Source organism: Tupaia chinensis, unplaced genomic scaffold, assembly GCF_000334495.1.
Source record: "Tupaia chinensis unplaced genomic scaffold, TupChi_1.0 Scaffold000037_2, whole genome shotgun sequence".
NCBI lineage: Eukaryota > Metazoa > Chordata > Mammalia > Scandentia > Tupaiidae > Tupaia > Tupaia belangeri.
The window spans coordinates 668432-695051 of NW_006159478.1; the positions used below are offsets into that span (position 1 = coordinate 668432).

The 26620-nt window shown below is 38.4% G+C and overlaps 1 protein-coding gene across 3 annotated transcripts in view; it reads left to right on the forward strand.

Annotated features, from left to right (window-relative positions):
* The first annotated feature begins 592 nt into the window (after positions 1–592).
* The window catches only part of ORC4 (origin recognition complex subunit 4), a 74658-nt gene continuing 48630 nt past the window's right edge, over positions 593–26620 (forward strand). The window contains exons 1-2 of one of the 3 annotated variants that reach the window (XM_014588185.2): positions 593–733; positions 16579–16658. The gene's annotated coding sequence lies outside the window, so the exon portion shown is untranslated. The remainder of the gene's footprint in view (positions 734–16578; positions 16659–26620) is intronic. The other 2 variants (XM_006140504.3, XM_006140505.3) reach the window with 2 other exon arrangements.

Sequence of the window (26620 nt, forward strand, 5' to 3'; positions counted from 1 at the left end):
GGGGGCGCGGGAGGGAGGCGAGTGGAGGGGTGAGGGGGTAGGAGTCGTGGATGGGGGTTTTCGAAGAAGAAGAAACTCCTTCTCCTTCTCTCTCAGGCTCAATCCCTCTCTCAGGGCTCAGGGCTGGAGGGTGGGGGAAGGAACTCAGCCGCCTTCCCCCCACCCCCCTCAATTCAAGGTTGAAGTGGGGTAAAATTAGTGTCCTGTCCCTTTAAAAATAGAAAAAAGAGGTGCCCCCCCTCTGCCACTGCCTCTCTCTTCGGTAGAAGAGACGGGAGGCACTCACTGCGCATGTCCCTGTCTGACGGGAGGCTGGTTGGTGGAAGGCAGGAGGAGGGGGAGGGGAGGAAATGAGATGTTTTCCCAGAAGGCGCCGGGGCGCTAGCGACCCGGAAGACATTGTAGCAGGGGGTAGAGGGGCGGGGGCGGGGAGGAGGAGGAAGTCACTACTCTAACACCCCCAGCTCCCTCCTCCCTCTTAAGGAAAAGTAGAGGAACGGAAGTGGGCGTGGCGACGGTCACGTGTTTGGGCGGGAGGGGGGCGGGGGAGAGGGCGGTGCGCGGGCGCGGGGCATGCGGTGCGCGAGCGCGGGGCATGTCGGGAGTGGTTGTGCACAGTTGGCAGCTGCAGGTGAAGCAGATCTGGGGTCGCGGCTGGGAGATCCCGTGAAGCGATTACCGCAGTCGCTGGATCCGCTCTTTGCCTTGGTAAAGGCAGGTTTCTTTGCAAGAGGTGATATGGTGTAGGCTGGCCTTACGTCGAAGGTTACGGACGCCAGTGGCTAAAAACGAATCAAGAGCAGGAGGGTGGAAGGCTGTGGAGACTGGGACTGTGGGAAAGGGGCAGGCTTGTCTAGGCCGGGCAGGCCAGGACATAGCGCTCTCTGTCTTGCTGCCGCCCCGGGGCCCCTGATGAATTCCTGAGTAGTGCAGGGAGACCTGAGGAGTCCAGCTCTGCAGCGGGGGTTAAGGAATGTGATGGTCGAGAGTAAAAGAAAGGAACCGCTGCAGGTGACTTCCCTCAGCTCAGCGGAGGGGACTTATGGGAGAGCGACAAGCCTGGTGTGTGGATTTTGACCCAGTTGGCTTTGCTTACGTTGGATATTGTATCATTCCTTCCTTCCTTCGCAACCCTCTCCGGAATACTGGAGTGGCACTGGGGAAGGGTCAGGCAGGGAAGTCTTGAGGGGAATTTCTCTCCACGTCTTGCATTATTGCTGCAGCATAAAGCTTGTAGCTGCTCACAGAGGGATGTGGATTGTGTAATCCTTGGTTTAGAGTTTTGTGGTTAATAGGGAAGGGACATGATCCAGGTTTTCCCTTCCTGTTCTATAGGCAAGGTATTTTTAAGCGTCTTTTTTTTTTTTTGTATTTAATGTCTCTGGATGCTATCTCTAGATTTTGAGTCTTTGGTTTCTCAAATAAATGCCACCTATCCGCTGAAAATAACGAATGTTTTACAGAGCCAGAATTCAAACTTTTTAAGAAAAGATTAATAAATTTACATTCGTAAAACTTTTCTAGTGGAGTAACACCTTTTCGCATTCATTTTATACCATCTTAATTTAAAATATTCGAGTTTTTCAGTTGACTTGTAGTTACTATATAATTTTAACTGTCTAAAATTCTTCCTGTGTGTGTGTGTGTGTGTGTGTGTGTGTGTTCATATTATTTGAGTTTTTTAGGGTTCACTGTCAATTAAGGTTACTAGTTCTCTACGTTTTACTTCCTACAAGTTTTGCAAGTGATTCCTATGTGTGCATCATGGCCTAGTGTTTCAGCCTTCTGTGTGTCCAGTAATCCATGGCAGTTGGAATACTCTGCCTTAAAATTTTTCTTTATATTGAAACCAAATACTTATCATTTTATAGTAGTAAAAATATATACCAAGGCAATTAATGTGCCTTAGATACAATTTTCACATTTTTATTATAAAAAGCTAAACATACAGAAAAACGTTCAAAACATGTATGTATAGCATAATGAATAACAATAAAGTGAACACTCATCCTACCAATGTTAAGAACTAGAGCACCATTGGCTCCTTAGAAATAAATCTTCCCCTAAGTTACTGAGCCTTCCTCATTTTTCTATTTCTATGGTAATTGTATACAAGGGTTCTAATTTTTTGTTTTGTTTTGTTTTTAATTTTTTTTTCCATAAGGAGCTTTCACTCATTGGAGAGAGAGAGAGATGAGAGGGAGGAAAAATGAGAAATCACACTCCAGGGTGTATAGTTGTACTACTATCCCTTCGCCTCTGTCCCTTCTCCTACATTCTGGATTTGGGGCACATGTGTATCCATGTCTGGTATGATTCTCAAGCCTCCAAGTCAGGGACTCTAACCATGGTTGGCCATGTGTGAATCCAGCACCTTAACCACTGCCACCTGCTGCCCTTCTACCATGTATTTTTTAACCACCTATGTCAGCATTCCTAAATAATAAAGCTTTGCATGTTATTTTTTACTATTTCTAAATCATTTATATATACTATATCATATATCATTGTGTACCTTTTTATCTAGCATGTTGCTAAGATTTAAATTCTATTAGTAATTGATTTATTTAATGTGAGCACTAGAAAATTTAAATAAATTTTTTCCCTTGTGGTATTTTGGACAGCCCTGTTCTTTTATGTTGAATACTTCTGTGTTTACCTCTTACTTTTTTTCTTCAACTCTTTTGGGATCTTTTTTTTTTCTTTTAGTTGAGTAAGCTCTTTAGAAGTTACCGTGCACACATGGCTAATTAAGTTTTTGCTTACCTTATTTGGTCTTTGTTTTGCCTTCAATCTTGAATGTTTTGGGGGTATGAAGTTGTAGATTAATGGTTAGTCACTGTCTTTTCTTCCGTTATTGATTTTGAGAATTCAGCTGTCAATCTAATTCTTGCCATTTTGAAGGAAATTGGTTTTTTGAAATTTGTTATGGTTTTTCTGCTATTTCACTTTATTATTTCTGTGTGGAATTCTTTGTCTGGCTTTGGGTTCATTGAGATTCTTCAGTCATTACACTGGAGTCTTTTTAAAAAAAATCAGCTATAGTCATTCTTTGTTTTTATACTGTTCCCAGTTTTCAACTGAAAATTGCAGTCTTGACTTTTATTGGTATGGTATTCATGGCTCCTTTGTTGTCTGTAACAGATTATTCCAATTTTGACATTTTTTTTAGTCTGTTTCTGCTATGCCAGTTTGCTTGTTGTTACACTAGAAAAATTATAAGATTATATGGGTCTTAGGATAATGATATTTTTCCTAAGAAAGTGCATCATTTGGGCCAGGCTGTAGTGTGGTGGTTAAGGTGTGCAGCTCAAGTTCCATACCCAGCAGCTTGAAAAACACATGTATGTTTGTGTCCAAAAACTCAACTGGAGAATGGAGAAAGGATTGTGTTGTGACCATTCCACTACAGATACTTTCTCCTCTCTGTCTCTCTCCAGCAGGAAACACATGTGCTATAACAAATATTAAAATAAAAATACTGAAAACACATTAGTCTAGGGAAAATGACTGGGATGCTGTCAACCCTGTTTTTTTTATTCATGTTTAAGACTTGCAGTTCCTTCCGATATGCCCATGATATTAAGTAGATTCAGGTTCGTTGCGAGTTCTAATTTTAATGTTGACTGATGCTGCTGATGATACTGTCCTTGCAGTCCCAACTTAAACTGAGTGATGATTTGTTTCTCTGAGCCCCCAGCTCTGGTGGGGCCTGTACTTGGATTTTTTTGTAGTAGCTCAGCTAAGTCTACAGTGGCACAGCCTTGCTTCTCAGTTTTTTTATTCTGGGTCATCAGATGTCCTCAGAACAAAAAAGTGACTTGGTGTGTGGTTTCTGATTTACCTTCACCTAAATTTTGTCATATAATTTTACACTAACTTATTTAATTTTTATTACGTATTTTTTTTATTGTTGTTATCCTCAGTAAGACAGTTAGTTCACTCTGCCTTTACCATAAGTAGAACTTATTCTTTTTGAGATTTGATTGTAGGATCATTATGCTTTGAGCCAAAATTATCTTTTATGACTTCACTCACATATTACTTTAAAATTTGAAATATCGTATTTGTCACACTGTGACATTAGTGACCAGAGCACATTTGTTTTTCTTAAGTAGAAGTTAATTAAATTAGAAAGTATTTGAAGTGTTTTGTAATTTTCTTTTAAATAAACAGTTTTAAAGGTAAAAATACATGCTGTAAGTTTCAACTACTTCTACGTGGCTTATTTTTCTTTTAAAGAATCATTTATTGATTTGATTTGCTATCATTACCCATTTTTCTTTAATTTGACCAGACAGAGAGAGAAAGAGAAAGTGAGAAAGCAAGCCACCAGATCTGGGACTTGAACTGCAGTTGGCCATGTGGGAGTCTAGCACACTAACGACCATGCCACCTGTCGGCCCTTACATGTCTTATTATTAAAAACAGCTCATATGTCTTTGCCACAATTTGGGTTCTCCAGAATATTTACTATTATATTTGCCCTATGGTGGACCAAAATGGTTGGACCTTTATCCCCTTGCTTTTCTTACTCCCAGGAAGGGTAGGATATTGGGTGGTTATCGCAACTCCCTGTACCTGCCTGTTGCCCAAAAGGCAAACACTTTTAAACCTTTCCTTTGACTGATTTTGGTATTTGCCTCTGTATCTCTAAATAATTACATTGCTTATATTGCTACCTCTTGCTTTTCCAATTTTTAGATGTTACCTGTTGATTTACTTATATGGATGATGTAGACTTAGCTTTGTGCCCACTAACACCCCAAACCAATTTCATCATCTTCCCTTGTATATATTAATTTTTGATAAATGATTATTCTATGTTTGTATAGTTTCTGAATGCTTATCATTAGATCAATTTCCGCCAATCCACCAGTTTTTAAAACATCTCCCCTTATATTACAAAGTGTCAATTATTTTTATCAGTTTAACCATTATTTCTCCTAGAGCTCTCTGATCTTTTCAGTGTAGGCCATTTTCATGATATGTTTCTGTTTTTGCAGCTTCTATCCTATGGTGGATCCCTTGTTTCCTATACCCTCTGTAATTTTTTATCTCCTGTACTCCCTCATTTTGGTTCATCACAGTCCTCAAAAGCCTTCTGAGAGGGAAATGTTTTGAGGCATTATATTTGTGTCAGTGTCTTTATTTTACCCCAATTGCTAGTTCGAGTGTAGAATTATAAGTTGGAAATTGTTTTTCTTCAGAAATGTAAAGAAATTTTTTTCTTCTAATGTAAAATCTGAAGCCATTCTTATTTCTTACACTTTACCCCTCAATTTAATATTTTCTCTGGAATCTTGTACAGTCTCTTTGTTTGAAGTTTAAAGAATATTCTCTGTAATATCTGGAGTTCTGAGATGTCACAGTGATGTGATTCAAGTGTTTATTATCAGCCATTTTTTCATGTAGTTTATTGGTCTTCTCAGCCGTACAATTTGTATCCCTTAGCTCTGGGAAAGTTTCTATATTATCTTTAATGTTCTTCACTCTGATTTTGATTTTGGGTTTCTAATGAGAGGTTCTACTTCTTGAACCTATTTCTTTTCTTCCATTTTTGAATCTTTTTATTCAATTATTTTATTAAGTGCTTCACACTTTCTAGAAATTTTACTATTTTAAAGCTTTGAGACTTTCATTTTTGCTATCATGTTTTTAATTTCTAAAAGCTTTTCTTTGATCTATAAATTATTTTTTATGACATTCTCTTATGTTCTTCTTATCTCTCTGCGAATTAAAGTTTTGGAGGGTCGTTTCAAAGTTTTCTCTCTCCCTGCACTCTGTTTTCTCCAGATTATTTTCTGTTCATGTTTTTGTCTTTGTCATTTTACACTTCACTCAACTATATTGTGATCCTTGACTGTATGTTCAGGTTTAGGATAGGAGCATTAGAAAGGTGTTTCACAGCTCTGTGAACATGGCTGTGTCTTACTAGCTATTGATGGTTCTCACTGTGGAAAGATTTGAATGAGACATTTTTGGGGTTTGAGTGTCCTGATGTCAATATCCTTAGGTACTTGGAAACCTTTTCTCTAGGACCACTAACTTTCCGGGAAGGATTTTCCAAATCTCTTGTTTCTAGGTCAGTGATTCTCAATTGGGATGGTTTGGACCTCTATGGTTGACTCGTCGATGTGTAGGGTCTTGTTTAATTTCATGGGTCCCACCGAAAACTGGTAGATAGAAACGGGATGCTGTTGAAAATCTTGCAATGCTTAGGAAAGCACCCAAAATAAAGAATTATCCCATTTAAAAATCAATATTGCCTATCCTGAGAAACCTTGGTTCATGCTTTAAGCCTTATTACCACTGCTGTGAGAACTCAGTGAAAAAGAAGAGAGCTTGAGAGGATCAGTATGTATTAATAATATTAGGTTGTGAGGAAAGTCATGACATATTCTTCTGTTTTTTTCTATGCAAAAATATGTCATGACTTTCCCAACAACCCAATATAAGCACTCTCAAAATTTCTATAACTCAAGAAGATTTCAGCATGTGATACCCTCACCTGCTGTTCCTTGTGTCCCCAGTGTAAAGTCCTGCCATTCTACCCTATGTAAAAAAATAAACCTCAGGCCAGCCAGTGGTGTGGTAGTTAAGGTGTCTAGATCTCACATGACTAACCATACAGTTTGAATCTGGATCCAGTGGCTTTGGAAACATGATGGACATGTGTGCATGCATGCACAAAATCCCAATGGGGATGGTCAGATACAGGGATACAGGGGTGCCACGCTCCGTGAGGAGTCCTTTCTCACTTTCCTTCTCTTTCTGTTCTCTCTCTCTCTCTCTTCCTGCCTTTCTCCCAAGTGAACCCTCTAGCAAATTAAAAAAATAAATGATAGACCTCTTGTTTTTTGGTGGAGTGATATAGAGACTTGTTTAATTGAAACCTTTTAAGTAGTGCAGGTCTTTTTGCAAATGGCTTGGCCTATGTAATTTGGTTCCAGTCCAAAGTTAAAAACTAATTATTAAGTGAATTTGATATCAGATATTTTTGGGGGATAGGATTGATTGAAGAGAATGGATGGCTTTACCCTGCATAAATAGGAAAATACGAAAGGTTTTGAAGATTATAAAGTAGAAGGTAAATGGATTTGGAATTGACAGTTGTTCGCTTCTTTTATTTCTCCTTCTTATTCCAATTTCTACCCAATGTGTGGGGATTACTATTATGCTTTTCCTAATCTCTTTTTACCCTTAATCTCATGGTCTCCCATTTTTCTCTTTACCTCTTATACAAACAACAGAATTGTAGTTCCTGTACTAGTTTCATGATTAATAGAGTGGTCTAGTCTGTTCTGTTTTAATAACAGAATTTCATGAGTTTCAGTAAGTTATAGATATTAAAGCTTACTCAGTTAAGGGTTTAAAGGTCTATGAGCCACATTTGTTGAGGGTCTTCTTGCTGGTGAATAACATGGAGGAGGGGAGGAGTTTTGGCAGAGCATTTCATGTCTATGTCCTGTATCTCTCTGTTCTGATCTCGTACTCTCTCCTTAGAAACCTGGGACCAGCAGTTAGCGTAATGGCTATGTCACTGAACTCCCATGTAGTCAACCGTGGTTCGAGTCCCAGACCCCGTGGCTTAAACTCACGCCGGGCACGTGTGAGTACGTGCCCAAGATCCCGAGAAGAGAATGGAGGAGAAGGGATTGCTGTGTGGCCATCCCCCGTGGGGGGTGATTTCTCGCTTTCTATCTCTCTGTCTCTCTCTGTCTGGTGAGCGCACGCGCCCTATAGCAAAAAAACCTCTCAAAAAAAAAGAAAGAAACCTACCATTAGTTAGTCATGGAAACTCCATTCTAATCATCTCCTAAAGGTGCTACCTTCTAATCTCATAGTGAAGATTGAGTCTTCTCTTAATAACTGCACAGTATACTTTCAAACCATATATTAGGGCATTAAGAATAGAGTTTTGACTAAAGGATTCAGGCCAGACTTTAAAATTCTACATCTGCTAGCTTATCTTTTGCTATTCACACTCTGTGATATTGTGAAATATGTATTTAGTCTTAGTCTCCTTTCCTAGTATACAACTCCTAAAATTCTTGGAATCTTCACAGTGACAAGTGTCTTTGTATGCTAATGAGTTTTCTCTTGACCAGCTTCACAATAGGGCCTGGTCACTGGAATGACCAAGGTAAGTTTTACCCCACCCTGCAACCTTCAGGGGGAGAGGAGAAGGGTTAAACATTACATTGCTCACAAATGATCTATCAACATGCCAGTGTAAATGATGTCTCCATAACAACTGAAAACGAGAGGGTTCACAGAGCTTCCTGTTAGTTGAACATATGAGGTTCCTGTTGTGCAACAAACCCAGAGAGGACAAGGAAACTGCACCCCTGTCCTCATACCTTTCCCTATTTTTGTCTTGATCATTAGTATTATTTGTGGTATGTTTTATAATAAAATGGTAAATAAAGTGTTTCTCTAAGTTTTGTGAGTTATTCTAGGAATAATTAACTGAACCCAAGGAGGAAGTTTTAGGAACCCTGATTTATAGTTGGTCAGTCACAGTTCCAGAAGCCTGGACTTGATACTGGCATGTAAAGAATGCTCACTCTTGGAAACTGAGCCTCAATCTGTAGAGCTTGACACTAATTCCAGGTAGATAGTGTCAAAATTAATTTCAGGTAGAAAACTCCTAGACTGTGACCACTGCAGAATTTACTTGTTGTTGGGGAGAAATACCCACATGCTTCTTGGTCACCAGCAGTCACAGATGTTTTCTTTGTTGATTGTTATTAAGGGAGAGGATAGGAAACATTTTATTATTTTCCCTTTATTTTCAGACATGCACATTTTTACTTTCTCCTGTGTGCATTTATCTTTTCAGAGATTGAAAAAATATATACTTTTAAGAATATATAACCCAGAAATGCCAATTTATATTACTGGTTTCTTTTTTTTTTGGAGAGGTTTTTGCTATAGGGCGCGTGCGCTTGCCAGACAGACAGAGAGAGACATAGAGACAGAAAGCGAGAAATCACCCCCCAGGGGGGATGGTCACGCCACAATCCCTTCTCCTCCATTCTCCTCTCGGGATCTTGGGCATGCACTCACATGCGCCCGGTGTGAGTTTTAAGCCACCGGGTACGGGACGCAAACCGTGGTCAACTACGTGGGAGTCCAGCAACATAGCCATTATGTTAACTGCTGGTTCCCTTTACTCTTTTCTTTTTTAAGGTTTTTGCTATAGAGCATGTGCACTTGCCAAAGAGACAGAGACAGTGAGGGGGATAGTGAGAAATCACTACCCCACCCCCCCCGAGGAGTTGGCCACACCACAATCCCCTCTTCTCCATTCTCATCCTAGGATTTTGGACATGCATGCACCACTCAGCATGATTTTCATTCTGCCAGGTCTGGGACTTGAACTCTAGTCATGCATATGGGAGCCCAGTGCCTTAGCCACCACACCACCTGTTAACCCCTATATTACTTTTTTAAAGTAACTATATGTTTATGTAACTTTCAGTCAACTTACTTTATACTGAATAAATACCAAAAGTATTATTTTCCTTCTTAAGAAGCTGGGCTTCAGTAATAGGCATGAAACTTAAGTTGTTTATATTATGTATCATATGTTGTAAATTTGTTGCAGTGTATGATTAGTATTACAATGTTTAAAATTCATACTAAAAACATTTGTAACATTGTTACTGAAAGATAGTTCTAATTTCTCATAGCTCAAAAGCCAAAGTCAAGGCAACAAATGGCATTTTCATGGAGAAAGGTTTATTATCAGAATGAAAGAGCTAAAGATACTCTGAGAACCACCTCTCTGAACAGTAGGGACTTCTCAGTTTTTATTGGAAAGATATGACAGAGGAGGTAGAGCTCAGTGTTTCTAATTCATTAAACCAGTACTAGGCAATCTCAGGACAAGACCAAAATAAGATGTTACCTTCTGGTTTACGGGAGAGAATTTATCTCTTTTTTTCCCTAATATTTTAAAATTTTATTACTATTATTAATATCACATTATTACTATTATTATTATTTTGGAGAGGTTTTTGCTCTAGGATGTGTGCATTTGCCAGGAAGACAGCAAAAGACAGAGGCAGAAAATGAGAAATCACCCCCCCACGGGGGATGGCCACGTCGCAATCCCTTTTCCTCCATTCTTTTCTTGGGATCTTGGACATACACGTACACGCACCTGGTGTGAGTTTAAGCCATTGGGTCCGGGACTCGAACTGCAGTTGCCTACATGGGAGTCCAGCAACACAGCTATTATGCCAATTGCTGGTCCCAATTTTATACATTTAATTGCTATACATAATTTGGCTTATACAGAGAATTTACCAAACATGGAATGAACCTCAGAGCTGTCCAGTTGAGAATACTATACACATTATCATCCACAGTTAATGAACTATTACTGTGTCCCACAAATGTTTTTTGCCTCTTAATTTTTCCCCTAATTTCGCTCCCTACCCTCTCCCTCTCTCCTATGTTCATAATGTTAACTCACACATATTTATAAGATTCTATTTTTTAATAATTTATTTTAAGAAAGCAAAGCAAACTAATGTTAGTGCGAGCTACAGAAACAACTGTGCTATTAAGTGGAGTGTCAGTAATATATACAAAGAAAGTTGAAATGCTAGTGTATCAATTAACACTAACATAATGATGATAAAATAATGATGTCCAGGATTTGATGAAATGTACATGATCATTATTTATAAAAGTTACGAATATAAGTAATTTCAGTGGTAAGGTGATCAGAAAAAATGAAAATCACCTATAATGCAGAAATAACTCTTAAGATGTTGTATTTCACCTTTTTCTTTTTTAGAATTATTTTATTTAACTTTATTGATTTATTTTAATTTGACCAGAGGGGCAAAGAGAGAGAAGGAAAGTGAGAAAGCAAGCCACCAGGTCTGGGACTTGAACCGTGATCCACCATGTGGGAGTCCAGCACTTATTTATTTATTTTTTTTTTTTGGAGAGGTTTTTGCTGTAGGGCCCGTGCACTCGCCAGACAGAGGGAGACAGAGAGACAGAAAGCGAAAAATCACCCCCCCAAGGGGGATGGTCACGCCGCAATCCCTTCTCCATTCTCCTCTTGGGATCTTGAGCACGCACGCACACGCGCCCAGCGTGAGTTTTAAGCCACCAGGTCCGGGACTCAAACCGTGGTCGACTACGTGGGAGTCCAGCAACATAGCCATTACGCTAACTGCTGGTTCCCGGAGTCCAGAAATTTTAACCACCATGCCATCTGACAGCCCCGCTATGTCTCCTTTAACTAGTTTATTCTTTTCTTAATAGAATGGGATCACTAAACTTTGTCTTTTTTTTAAAAGAAATGATACATAGCTAACATCTTTCCATTATATGAAATACTGTTTTCTAATAATAAAGTTTATTTATATTATGGGAATCTGCTTTCCAACCTCTAGACGTAATTCTTCTGATAGTGCTATGATTGGTGTTAACAAGGGAAAATGAAATAAAATTTCTTAATTTCTTATTTTAGTCTATAAAAGGGTACATTATAAGTTCATAGAAAAGTGAAAATGTATGAGTTTATTTTGGTGCAAAAATCTGTGAATTTTTCTCAAAATACACATTTTGCATGAACTTTTTGAGGGCTCCTTGTAAATGTTCTTGAGACATGTCAGTTTCTAAAAAAACAAAACAAAACAAAACAAACAAAAAAAAAAAAACCAGAAGAATGAGTCTTAAAGTGTTATTTTACGGACCAGCAGTTGCTGTAATGGCTATGTTGCCGGACTTTACAGTTAGAGTCCCAGACCCACTCACTGGTTTAAACTCATGCCAGGCACATATGCATGCTTGCCCAAGATCCTGAGAGGAGAATGAAGGAGAAGGAATTGCAGCATGACCATCCCCCCTGGGGGGTAATTTCTCGCTTTCTGTCTTTCTGGCAAGCATACACATCTTATAATACACACACACACACACACACACACACACAAAACCTCTCCAGGGGACCAGCACTTAGAGTAATGGCTATGTCGCCGGGCACGTTTGCGTTTGTGCCCAAGATCCCAAGAGGAGAATAGAGGAAAAAGGATTGCAGTGTGGCCATCTCCCCTGGGGGGTGATTTCTCGCTTTCTGTCTCTCTATCTCTCTCTGTCTCTGGAGAGGGCACGCACCCTGTAGCAAAAACCTCAAAAAAAAAAAAAAAAAACACTCCAAAAAAGTGTTATTTTAGTTGCTAGTATTTTTCAGTTTTCTTTTGTTCTGCAACCCATGCTATAGGGTAATAAGCTGCTAAGGCAGATTTTAACCATACATTTTATTTTACAAAGATTTTTAAGTCATGTTACAAATTGTCTGCCTTGAGACCATTAGATGACATAATGGTTACGTCACTGGACTCCCATGAAGTCGGATTTGTTTTCAGTCCTGGACAAGGAGGCTTAAAATTCATTCCGGGCCTGTGTGTGTGCATTCCCCAAATCCCAAAAATATAATGGAGAAGGGAATGCAGTGTGGCCATCCCCTTGGGGAGTGATTTCATGCTTTCTGTCCCTCTTCTCTAGCAAGCACACGTACTTTATAGTAAAAAAAACTCCCTTTAAAAGAGAAAAAAAATATCTGCCTTAACTGTCTTGAAATTTGTCTTTTGTACTTACATTTTATTTTCACAAATGTTACATAAGGTTATGGTCTCACCTGACTTTTTCACACATTATCATGAGAAAGGATAAAAATCTTTAGTCTAGATTGCTGTACATATTTTGTCTGTACTGGAAAATAAACCTTGTGATTTTTGTTTCTTCTTTCCATCTTTCCTTTTCAATGACTAATATTTGCTGCTTCATTATTGAGGATTTTGGCTTTTCTTTGTTTTTTTTGTTTGTTTGTTTGTTTTTGTTTTTGTTTTTTTTTTTTTTTTTGCTATGTGACACTTAGGCTCACAACTAGAGATGGGGGAGGCAGGGATGAGAAATCATCCTCCAAGTGGGATGGTCCTGCTGCAATCCCTCTTCCATTGTCTTCTCCAGAGTTTGAGTATACAGACCCAGAGTCTTGGCCTATTTTTCAAGCTGCCAGGACCAGGACTCAAACTGTACTCAACCATGAGGGATCCAGCTGCCTTAAACACCATGCCACTGACTGGCCTCGTTAGTGAATTTTTTAAGAACATATTTTAAGTTTAAACATGCTAAGTAAGTGCTTTACATAAAGTAAGTTTATTTTTAATCCTATTTTAGTTATACAGAATATATGATTGGAAAGTTCAGCAAGTTCTCATTAGGTGTGTGTGCACATGTGCCTGGTATGTTTTTCAAGCCACTTTGTCCGGAATTCAGATCACATGGTTGACCATGTGGGAACCAGATGCCTTAACTTAGCCATAGTGCTGCCCCTCATTGCTTTATCCCTAATGGCAGAATTCAGCATCTTTTGGTATGCTTATTTGCCACCCCTTATTTGGTGAGATACTTGTCCAACTCTTTGTTATTTTTTAACTGGGTGTTTTCTGTTGTTCAATTTTTTTTTTTTTTTTGAGAGGTTTTTTGCTATAGGGCACATGCGCTTGTCAGACAGAGACAGAAAGTGAGCAGTCATCCCCCAGGGGGATGGCCACGTGGCAATCCCTTCTCCTCCATTCTCCTTTCAGGATGCTGGGCATACACGCACATGTGCCCGGCATGAGCTTTAAGCCACCAGGTCCGGGACTCAAACCGCAGTCGACTACATGGGAGTCCAGCGACAGAGCCGTTACGCTAACTGCTGGTCCCTCGTTGTTCAAGTTTAAGAGTTCTCAGGTAGCAGGTGGCATGGTGGTTGAGGGCACTGGACACCCACGTGGCCAACTATGGTTTTGAGTCCCAGACCTGGTGGCTTGTTCACTCGCTCTCTCGTTAGATTTAAAAATAAAATAAAGTTAAATGGAATAAATAATTCTTAAAAAAATTTTAAAAGTTATTTGTATGTTTTGGACATCAGTCTTTCATCTTGTGTTTTTCAGACATATTCTCTCAGTCCGTGGCATGTCTTTTCATTTAACAATGTCATTTATTGCAGTGCAGTGTATCTTTTTTTTTTTCTATCAATTTTGCTTTTGGTGTTGTGTCTACAAACTTGTCACCAAACCCAAGGTCACTTAGATTTTCTTTTATCTTACTTTTTCGGAGTTTTATAGTTTTGCTTTATATATACAAATCTAAGATCCATTTGAGTAATTTTTGTGAAAGTTGTAAGAGTTGCATGAGTTTATTTTTGGGCACGTGAATTTCAGTCGTTCCAGCACCATTTGTCAAAAAGACTTCTTTTTCATTGAATTGCATTTACATCTTTGTCAAAGGTCAGTTGACTATATTTATGTGGGTCCATTTCTGGACTCCCTACTTCATTCCATTGATTTGTCTATTCTTTCACTATCACTACACAGTATTGATTCTTGTAGATTTATACTAAGTCTTGAACTGTGGTTTCTATCCTCTGACTTTGCTCTCCTTTTCTCCTTCAATATTGTGTTTGTTCTCTTGGGTCTTTTGCCTTTCTAAAAAACTTTGAGATCAGTTTGTCATAGCCCCACAATAACTTGCAATTTCTTCTCAAAGAATCAGGAATTTGTGTTTGCTTTTTATTTGTTTTGTTTTAATTGCCAGTGGGGGGCTGCACTTCCCAAAGAGAGACAAGAGAGAGGAGGAGGAGAGGGAAAACGCAACCTCCTCCCCCAGTGGAATACAGTCACACCACAATCCTTTCTCCTCCATTTCTTTGTCCTTTTGAGACTTGGGGCACCATGCACAGGCAGCCAGAATGTTTCTCAAATCACTAGTGTCAGGATGCACCATGGTCGGCTACGTTTGATCTGGCTTCCTTAACCTGTAGGTTATTGGGCTGGCCCTCAAAGGGTCACTTTTTTTTTTAGAGAGAGAGATTTTTGCTGTAGGGTACATGCACTTGCCAGAGAGACAGGGAGAGAGAAAATGAGAACTCATCCTCTAAGGGAATGGTCACTCCGCAATCCCTTCTCCTCCATTCTCCTCTTGGGATCTTGGGCACGCATGCACACGTGCCTGGTGTGAGTTCTAAGCCACTGGGTCCAGGACTTGAACCGCGGTAGACTACATGGGAGTTCAGCAACATAGCCATTACGCTCGCTATCTGCTGGTCCCAAAGAGCCACTTTTTAAATTTTCTTGATTTTCTTGATTGAGTTCCTGTTTTCAAATTGAATGATTTCTGCTCTTGTTTTTCTTTATTTATTTAGGCTTGATTTTGTTTTAATTTGCCTTTTTTTTCTAGTTTCTTAACATAGAAGCTTAGATGAATGGTTTTAGGTCTCCTGGTATAATATGTTCCTTCAATGCTATAAATCTCCCTTTATAGACTGCTTTTGCTTTGTCTTGTAATTTTAGTTAAATTCTATTTTTATGTTTCTGTTGTTTATAATAACTTTATTTTCCTTGAGATTCCCTCTTTGCTTTTATCTGTTATTTAGAGATATATTGTTTAATCTCTATATATTTTTGTATTTCCAGCTTTCTGTCATTTTTAGTTTAATTTTGGTATAGTCTGATCAACAAGAAATAAGAGTTTTCCTTCTTTCTGAAGAAGTTCTTTCATTGTAAAATAGCTTTACTAGAAAACAATTGCCCTCATTTTTTGTTTTTCTGGGAAATTTTTTATTTCTCCACTTTTTTCTTTTCTTTAGAAAGATTTTTGCTACAGGATTCATTTGCTAGAGAGACAGAGAAAGCAAAAAATCACCCTCCAGGGGTAATGGCTATGCTGCAATCCCTTCTCCTCCAGTCTCCTCTCAGGATTTTGGGCACGCATACACATAGATTTTGGACACACATGCACACATGTCCAGCATGAGTTCGAAGCTTTAGGGTCTGAAAGTCCTACATCTATCAACTATGTGCGAGTCCATGATGTAGCCATTATGTCTTCTGCTGGTCCTTCTCCTTTACTCTTGAAGGATAATTTCCCTTAAAGAATTTTATGGGCTGGAGGTGGCATGGTAGTTAAGGGTGCTGGACTCCCACATGTCCGACCACTGTTCAAGTTCTGGACCTGGTGGCTTGCATTCTCGCTTTCCATCTCTCTTGCTCTCTCGCACTCTGTTTCTCTCTGGTCAAATTTAAATAAATAAATAATAAAGTTAAAATACTTAAAAAAGAGAGAGAGAGACTCCTCAAAGAGTGGCCGGCAGGGGGAAAAAAAAAAAAAGCTACAGGCTTTTTTGTTGTTGTTGTCTATTACCATGTAAAATATCTCCATTTTCTTATTATATGTATGTTTCTGATGAAAAGTCTGATGTAATTATTATTGCTCTTAAGCAAGGTGTCTCTCCCTAGTCACCCCAACTTGCCCTGGCTTTGTCTTTGATATTTTATAATTTGAATATGATATGTGTAAGCATGAATTTCTAGGTCTCTATCCTGTTTTGTGTTCTCTGAAATTCCTGTCACTATAGGTTGATGTCTAATTAATTTTGGAAAAAATTTCAGTCATTGAAATATTTCTTCTGCTTTTTTCTTTCTTCTTCTGGACACCTTTGTAATTGTCTCGGTTCTTACTCTTTTTTCATCTTTTTCATTCTTTTTTCTCTCTTCATTTCAGTTTTGGAAGTTGCTGTTGACATATCTTCAAGCTCACTGCTGCTTTTCTGGGTCATATCCACATTGTTGAGCCCATCAAAGGTATTTTTTATTTCTGTTACAGTGTTTTTGTCTTTTGGCATTTCCTTTTGATTCTTCCTTAGAGTTTACATCTTTCTGTTTTTCTTACTTGTTTGTAATTGTAGGTTGTTAACTTCTTCCATTAGAGCCTTAACATATTAACATATTAGTCATAATTGTTTTAAATTTTTAGTCTAATAATTTCATAATCTGTTATATCTAGTTGTAATCCCTGTCTTTTCAAGGAATGTATTTTTTTGGTCTTTTAGTATACTTTATAATTTTTTACTGAAAAGCAGTTGTGTACTGGGTATAAGGAATGGGATAAATAAATCTTTAGTGTAAGGTACCATGTTTATGTACTTTCAGTTAAGCTGTGTTCATTATTTACTCTAGCTGTAGATCTGGAGGCTACAATTTCTTATATCTTTGTTTTTATGTCCCCTGTTTGGGTTTTCCTTAGGGATTTCTTGAATAAGGGCTACAAGGTGGTCTTTCACTTGTGATCCCTTTTTATTGATGTGGTAAAATGTGGGGAAAGGGGAATCCATTCTATATTCCTATTAGTTCTGAGGGGTTTTTTGTATGTTAGCCTGTGCCATCGGCTGTTACCTCCACAAGCACCTTTCAGGTCCTCCCTACACACCCTTATTTTAGGATTTTATAATAGGCATATCAGGAAGATTAGAGGGGGCTAGAGTATTTCACATTCCCAGATATGTTAGGCTCTGATAAAACCCCAGTCTATTAGGTTCTGGTAAACTAGTTTTCCTTGAGAACAGCTGTGTTATGGGGAAAGGATGCTCTGGATATATTTCAGCATGGCTGCTTTTTCCCTCTCCCTGATAAAGCACGAGGGAATTTTTCTCTGATACTCTCAATTAAAATTGGGTAGGGTTACTGGAGGTAAAAAACTCAGTGTAGATTTTGTTTACTTCCTAAGACTGGGTTCCACTAGAGTTTTAAACTCTTAAACTTGTCAGTATTGAGCTCAGTAGTAACCTAGAACTAGCTCCAATGCAGTTTCTCCTCCGGCTGCTATGAGCTCTGATTCTGTTTCTCCAGATTTGGGGAAACAATTTACTCCGTGAGTTCAGTTCTTTGATAGATCTACATGCTGGTTTTCAGTTCAGCTTTTTTCTTGTGCGAGAGTGTCAGCTTCCAAGTGCCTTATATGCTAATACAGAAAACCTTATCATCCTAAGAGAAATGCTGAGACAAAGTAAGTAAAGCAAAAGAGTTTATTTATTTAGGTCAAGGTTAAAGATGATCGCATGAGTGGCAAAATTCAAGGGCCTGTATTCAAGGGTCCCTGAAAATGTGAACTGAGTTTTTGGAAGCTTCCATGGGATTATTGTCAAAACTTTATATTTTTTGCCCCCCCCCCTTTTAATATTAAAAACGTTAGCCCAGAGTATAGGTGTTGAAGACTAATTATCTTTTCATTGTATATGTGTCATGACTTGGTTAAGCAATTTTCTATTACAGGATATTTTACTTTTCTTTTTTTTTGCAATCTGTTATATTAAGCATCCTCATAATGCATATCTGTGATTACTTCCTTTTGCTGGATGCAAGGCTATACAGAATTGAGTACAGCCTTTTAGAAATACAGCCTTTGAGTACAGTACTTTTCAATAAGTGCTTGGACCATTATTAGTTGTCAGGTTTTTTATTTTGGTTTTTGGGTTTTGGGTTTTTTTTTTGGGGGGGGGGGTTGGAGAGGTTTTTGCTATAAGTCGCGTGCGCTTGCCAGAAAGACAGAGACAGACAGACAGAAAGCGAGAAATCAGCCCCCGGGGGTTGGCCATGCTACAGTCACTTCTCCATCCTCCTCTCGGTATCTTGAGCACACATACACACGCGCCCAGCGTGAGTTCAAGCCACTGGGCCTGGGACTCAAACCGTGGTCCACTACACGGGAGTCCAGCGACATAACCATTACACCAACTGCTGGTCCCATTAGTTGGTAGTTTTATTAATCATAATATAATCAACCCAGACTATTAACAAAGCAAAGCACTTTGCTTTTGTTCGAAAGATTTGGTAGCTCATTTCATTTTTTCTTGATTAAAAAGTGCACATTTTTTTATGAAGAATTGGATTTTAAAGATAGAGTTTATTTTGTTGCTTTCCTAACTTTAAAAAAAATATTTATTTTATTTAATTTATTATTTATTACTTTTATTTTTACCAGAGAGAGTCAGAGAGACAAAGGAAAAGTGAGAAATCAAGGCACCAGGTCCAGTACTCAAAACACAGTCAGCCTGTGGGAGTCCAGCGTCTTAGCCCCGCCCCACCCCCCCTCCCCCGGGGTGGGGAGGATGGCCACACCGAATCATTCTCCTCCATTCTCTTCTCAGGATTTTGGGCATGAACTCACATTCTCTCAGCATGAGTTTCAAGCCATCAATTCCAGAACTTGAGCTGCTGGCAGCCATGCAAGAGTCCAGCATCATAACCACTACCCCACCTGTTGGCCCCCTAAGTTATTTTGTTTTAACATCAGGATATCATTCAATAATTTTGTCACTTATCCCTGATAGTTAAAAATGCAGCTTAACATGTGAAAAAAATGTAACTTTTCAGTTTAATAAGTTAATACAGTAATCACTGAAACAAGACTTTTTTAAAAACTTATTTATGATAGGGAACATAACAGAGAGAGATCTGAGCACTCTTCATAGGGTCTGGATATTGATTCCCTTCCTCCATCCCTCCAGCCTGTTGCAGCTTGGGTACTTGCACAGGTGCTCAGCATGTTTGGGACTGGCTGGGCCAGAGATTTGAACCACCTGTATCATGTGGCGATCCGTTATCCTTGAGCAGGACCTCACTGCTGTCTGTGCTCTGCTATAGAGCTGACCCACATTATTTGTAATATCTCGGATGAAGCAGTGAGCTCAGACAACCAACTATATGTACTTATTTTTATCAATAAGCATATGTAGTTGAACAAAGTCAGTATAAACATATTTCAGTGGTTACATTGATAATTTGGGGAATAAAACTGAACACTTTACATTTGAAGGAATCTAACTTTTATATCTGCGATATTTCAAATTAAAGATCCAAGCTTTTACTTTTATAAGAAATTTTTTTGTTACTTGCCTATGCTGTTTACTAATAAATACTTGATTGAGGGTCTTTGAGTCTATTTATGAACTTTTAGCTTGATATATAAAGATTCTTTTTTAAATAGCTTTGTACAGTTTTATTAACAAGGGTTATACAATGTGCACAGAATGAAGGCAAGGGACCAGCAGTTAGCGTAATGGCTATGTCACTGGACTCCCACGTAGTTGACCGCGGTTCAAGTCCCAGCCCCGTGGCTTAAACTCACGCCAGACGTGTGTGCGTGCGTGCCCAGGATCCCAAGAAGAGAATGGAGGAGAAGGGATTGTGGCGTGGCCCTCCCCCCTGGGGGATGATTTCTCGCTTTCTATCTCTCTGTCACTGTCTGTCTGGTGAGCAAACGCGCCCTATAGGAAAAACCTCTCCAAAAATTAAAAAAAAAAAAATTAGAATAAAGGCAAAAGGTTTGCATTATTGTTTTAGACATTGGAATTACTGGATAGTCAGAAAAGTCACAACATATTTTTCTCTGCAAAAACATGTCATGACTTTCTTGACGACCCAGTATTTAATGCCTTTGAACTTCTTTCTTGAATGCTCAAAAAATCAATCTCAATACTGCCTGGCCTTATAGCTTTTTTTGATTCATCTTGAGTATACTTTCCATTTATCTTGTTATACTGATTTTTTCAAGATTTTTACCTCTGCTTTTTCTTCCTCTAATTTTTTTTTTTTAAGTTCATTTATTGAAAGAGAAACAGGCACCTTTGGCAGGACCTTTTCAAACAACAACTCCCATCTTTATTCTTGCTTTCCAGCCAATCAGAAATCATGGCTGTTTGTGTACACCCTTGCCTGTATGTTACAGGGTGATCAGAACCTAAGCCATTATTTTCCATGTGACTCTAGCGTCTGAGTATTATACCCACTGGGCTTGATTTTATATTTCCTACTATTGATTTTTTATTTTATTAATCATTACTTTATCTGTTTTTCCTTTAATCTCTATTCTTTATATATACTCTTGATTTATGTCGTTCCTTTTCTAGCTGTATGACATGTTGCAAATTGCATATTTTTTTCTTATTTAATAGTAAGTTTGCTTAATACCATAAAAATTTCTTGATTACATTCTGTAGATTTTGTGGCATTTTGTATAATTTTTCTGTAGAGAATATTTACAATATCTACATCTAGTTTAGTTCCACATATCAGCACTTCTATTGTTTTTTTTTTTTTAAGAGGTTTTTGCCTTAGGGCACATGTATTTACTAGAAAGAGAGACAGACAGAGACAGTGAGAGGGAAAGTGAGAACTCACTCCCCAGGGGGAATGGCCATGCCACAATCCCTTCTGCTCCATTCTCCTGGATTCTTGGGTATGCATGCATATGCACCTGGTGAGTTTCAAGCACCAGGTCCAGGGTTTAAACCTGGTTGGCCATGTGGGAGTCCAGCGATGTAACCACTATCACTATGCCGTCTGCTGGGCATCCTTCCAATTTTTTTTAATGAACTGAAAAAACAGATACATTGCTTATTCATTGCTGTGTAGCTATAAGTATTGGTTTAAAACATGTATTCTCTCACATGGTGGATGTGGGTTACGAATTTAGCTTACATCAATAATTGTACCTCACTTTTTTTTTTTATTTTTATTTTTGGAGAGGTTTTTGCTATAGGGCACGTGCGCTCGCCAGACAGACAGAGACATAGAGACAGAAAGCGAGAAATCACCCCCTGGGGGGATGGTCACGCCGCAATCCCTTCTCCTCCATTCTCCTCTCGGGATCTTGGGCATGCACGCACATGCACCCGGCGTGAGTTTTAAGTCACTAGGTCCGGGACACTAACTGTGGTCAACTACGTGGGAGTCCAGTGACATAGCCATTACGCTAACTGCTGGTCCCTTCGTACCCCACTTTTTTTTAATAAGCTCAGAAGACAGATGAATTAGTTATTCATTGCCATGTAGGAATAAGTAATGGCTTAAAACATTAATTTTTCTGACATGATTTATGTGGGTTAGGAATTTAGTTTATATCAGTGATTGATTTCACGAAGTTGCAGTCAAGATGACAGCTGGGTTTTCAGTCCCCTAAAAGATTAGGCAGGGTTTATGGATAATCTGTATCTGATCTGGTATACCCATGATTGACTAGTTACTACTGACACTTTGCAAGAGACCTCTGACTTTACCACACTGACCTCTTTATAGGGTTACTTGGCAGTTTCAGGACATAGCAGGTGATTTCCCCAAATCACATGGTCCTGGGGAAGTCAATACCTACTCTCATTAGTCACATCTCATCACTTCTACCATATCTTGTTGGTTACACTAATCTGCTCTACAGTGTGGTTGGAAATTACTCAAATACGTGGATATTGGGTGGTTAAGAACTATATGGTGCTATTTTGGAGGCCACTATGGTTTTTCCCAACAAAATTTATATTTTGAGATTTGATTGTGACAATATTAAGAGGAAACAATATTTTTATGGTATTCAAAGGTGAGACTTTGGACTAGAGACTTTGGAAAGAGACTACAATGAAAGGCATTAGGGCAGAGCTCCATGATTGACTTCTAGTAGGTTTATTAGGTAAAGGAGTATGATCAAAACAGACTGACTTATGGACGGAGCTGCTGTGACCTGCTCTTACCGTCATAGCGTGATTGCGATTCTGCAAGATACCTGCTAGATATAGATGGCCCCTGTACCTTGGACTTCCAAACTTAAGAGTTGGCTAAATCTATTTTTATAAATCACCCAGTTCAGGTATTTTCCATTACTATCAACAAAATAGCCTGGAAGAGAGACTAATTGAAGTACAGTGGAATACCAGGTTTTCTTTTATAATATGAGGAAACCTTGCTTTTTTAGTGAAAGAACTCCTCTCTGTGAAGGCCAAAAGTTACCCAAAGTACTATCTTTTCTGTTCAGGCATTAGTGCCTAATCCAGTTATTTGCTGAAGCAACTGTCACTATAGAGAATTGTACAGTTTTGACCTTTAGTTGGGAACATATGGTGCTACTGAGTACTAAAAGTTAGAGATTTGGTAAACTCCTTGAATTCTTTTGCCTCATCTCATTTATGATTCTCTTCTAGCTATTTAGATATGTAGTTATTTTAGAGAGTTCTGCTAGGAACTTATTTTTATAAAGGTTTTTGTTTACAAGTAATGAGGATGTAACCTCCTCAGTTCTAATGGATTTAGAGTCCATGTGCTTTATTTATATCTTCCAGAAGTTCTTCAGCATTCTGGTTGTCTCAACTTTTTAGCTTTTCTGATGGTATAGATCTATTGTTTTTATAGTTATTACATAACATCAGTGACTTTTCTGAAGAAAGTCAGGGTAAACTGGTGTTCTCAGTCAGCCTTAAATAAGAAATGTCTTTGTTTCCAAACCTGCCCTTCCATCAGGGTGCAATCACTGCCCTACAGTCTGTCTACAACCAAAGGGGGAAAGATTATTTCACCCTGTGTTTTTTAATGTGTTTAGTTAGAAAAGATCATTTATTGTTGACAAATAGAGAACATCATAGATCCAGTTTTGGAGATCCCATGTTTGTTTACCTGCTGTCTTTTCAAGGGAGTAATCTGGATGTCATGAACTAGCTCTGTCTTTTGAGGGCCAGCATGTGGCATAGTAGTTAAGCTTTTGGACTCCCACATGGCTGACTATGATTCACCTCTCAAACCTAGTGACTTGAAAATCATGCCAGGCATGTGTGCATGCGTGCTCAAAATCTCAGGAGGAGAATAAAGGAGAAGGGATTGTGACGTGGCCATCCTTTCTGGGAGATGATTTCTCACTTTTTCTCTTTCTCTTCCTCCTGTGATAGCACACACCCTACTGCAAAAAACTTAAAAAGAAATAAAAGAATTAGGGGACTGAATGGTCAGGGCATTTTTAAGTTTTTTTTTTTTTTTTTTTCCAAGTAAGAGACTGAATTCTTAGTGCATCCAACTAACAAGATTGGTACTTACTTAGTTTTTGAGGTTTCTTTATATGAGAGTTGTTACTATTATGTCTCTTACCAGAAAGGGTAGCATTTTATTGAGACAGATATTGGGGTTTACATGAGAAAAGTTATATAAGGAATGGCATGAATATAGAAAACTATATTAGAACCTGTTTGTTTTGATCATTGGTTAGTTATCTCTTAGCAGCCATTTTACTTCGGGCAGGAACGGAGGGGGAGAGGAGATGGCATGGGAGGGTGGTGATGGTGGTAAAAGTTTGCAGAAAAAGATGGAGATAGGACACCCAAGTTCTCAATCTGGATCTGCCTGCATCTGGATCTGTGCGTAAATATGTATTTGTTTTTTCAAATGTGAAAATGAGGTCAGCAACCTTTATGAAAACATGTTTAGTATTTTAGTGCCTTAAAGTCATCATGATAAAGTTATTTTGAAATACAAGGAGTAGGTGAAGTATTTGAACATTCCCCTGTTTTGGAATTTGAAAAAGATTTTCCTTTGTATTGTATGATATTATGTAAGAAAAAATCTAAGACAAATAATACTATCTTAAATCAAAGAAAAAGAATTTTAGCACTACTCTTGTCCCCTCAAAATACTTTTTTTTTTTTTGCCTATATTCCAAATAGATATTTTATTAAGGAAATATTTACACCACTAGGAAATTTAAATGTCTGTGTCATTGTAAAGAGGTAGCAGCTCCACATCGAGAGTCGACAGAATGCTTGAAGGAGACTGCAACAAAACTTTTGTATCTTATTTTGGTATAAGTAATAAATATTCACTCATATTTTCATTAATACCAGTGAGGTTACCCAGTCATGCTGGTGAGGGATGGAACAGGGAGCTGCTTATTTATTGATAAAACACAATTAGAGAATATGGTTTTTCATTGAATATGGCTTCTCATCCTCAGGATGTAGGACTGTGGTCTCCTATGCTTCTTGCATAAACTGAAGAGTCCCATTAGCAAGAACATACTTTTCATTTTTCTGCCGGTGCATATCCAGTTTTTCTAGCACTGTTTGTTGAAAAGACTCTTCTCCACTGCATGTCGTGTACCCTTTGTGAAAGATCAGCTGGCTGTATGGCTTGGGGTTTATTTCTGGAATCTCTATTCTTTTCCATTGGTCTATGTATCTGTTTCTGTGCCAGTACCATGCTGTTTTGATTATCATTGCTTTGTAATATATTTTGAAGTTGACTAGTAGGATGTATCCTATTTAATTCTTTTTCCACAGTTTTTCCTTGGCACTGCAGGGTCTTTTATGATTCAAGATAAATTTTATAATTTTTTTTCTATTTCTGTGAAGAATGTCTCAAGGAATTAGATGAGAATCATATTGAATATTTAAATTAATTTGGGTAGAACTGACATTTTGATTATATTGGTTTTTCCAATCCAAGAATACAGTATGTCCTTCCATTTTGTTTGTATCATATTCAACTTCTTTTTTCACTTTTTTATAGTTTTTCTTGTAGAGGTCTCTTTCACCTCTGTGATTAGGTTTATTCCTAGGTATCTTATTTGTTTTGTGACTGTTGTAAATGAGGTTGCTTTCTTCAGTTCTGTCTTGGTCTGTTCATTGCTGATGTATAAAATGCTATAGATTTTTGCATGTTAACTTTGTATTCTACTACTTTACTGGATTCATTTATCACTTCTAAGAGTTTTTTGGTAGATCCTTTTGATTTTCTAAGTATATAATCATATCATCTGCAAATGGGGACACTTTGGCATCTTTTTTCTATCTGAATGCCCATTATTTTGCTATGTTGTTTGATTGCATTGGCTAAGACTTCCAACACTGCGTTGAAAAGGAGTCGAGAAAGTGAGCAGGCTTGTCTTGTTCCAGCATTTACTGGGATGACTTCTAGCTTTTTTACATTCTGATGTTTGCAATCGGTCTGCCATATGTGCCTTTTATTGTGTTGAGGAATGTCCCTTATACCCCTATTTTGCTAAGAGCCTTTTATAAAATAATGTTTAAGGAATTATTTATTTAATTTGATGTATTGTTGTTATTATTTTTAATTTGCTATAGAGCACATGTGCTCACCAGGGTTGGGGAGTGAGGGAGGGTGAGAAAGCAAGTCACCAGGTCTGGGCTTGAACTATACTCAGCTTTGTAGGAGTCCAGTACCTTTAACCACCATGCCACCTGCTGGCCCATTGTTGAGAATCTTGATCATTAAGAGATGTTGTATTTTATCAAATGCTTTTTCATCTCCTATAGTTAAGATTATATGGTTTATTTATTTATTTACTTATTTACTTATTTTAAAATTTGACCACAGAGGGACAGAGAGAGAAAGCAGACCGCCAAGTCTGGGACTTGAACAGTGGTTGGCCGTGTGGGAGTCCAGCGCCCCTAACCACCATACCACCTGCCAGCCCCAAGTATACTAGTATCTTGTTGAAAATTTTTGTATCAGTATACATCAGGGATATTGGTATATAGTTTTTATTTTTGTTATGTCCTTGTCTGGTTTTGGTATCAAGGTGATAGAGGCTTCATAGAATGAGTTGGGAGGGGAGGATTCTTTCCTTTTGAATCGTCAGGCAAGTGTGCACATGTGTATAACTGCCCTAAATTCTGATGAGACGGAGCAATAGAGAACAAAGGATTACTGCATCACTCTTCCCCATTGGGGGGGTACTCTCAGTCTATGTGGCAATTTAAAAAGTAAATAAATAAATAAATAAACAATCTAAAGGTCAGTAGGTCGCATGCAGGTTAAGGTGCTGGATCACGCATGGTTGACACCACAGTTTGAGTCCTAGACCTGCTGTCTTGAGAAACATGTCTGACACCTGTACATGCACGTCCAAAATCCCAAGAGGAGACTGGGAAGCGTGTGTTGTGGCATGAACATGCCTCTTGGAGGGTAATTTTTCACTTTCTTTCTCTGTCTACTCTCTG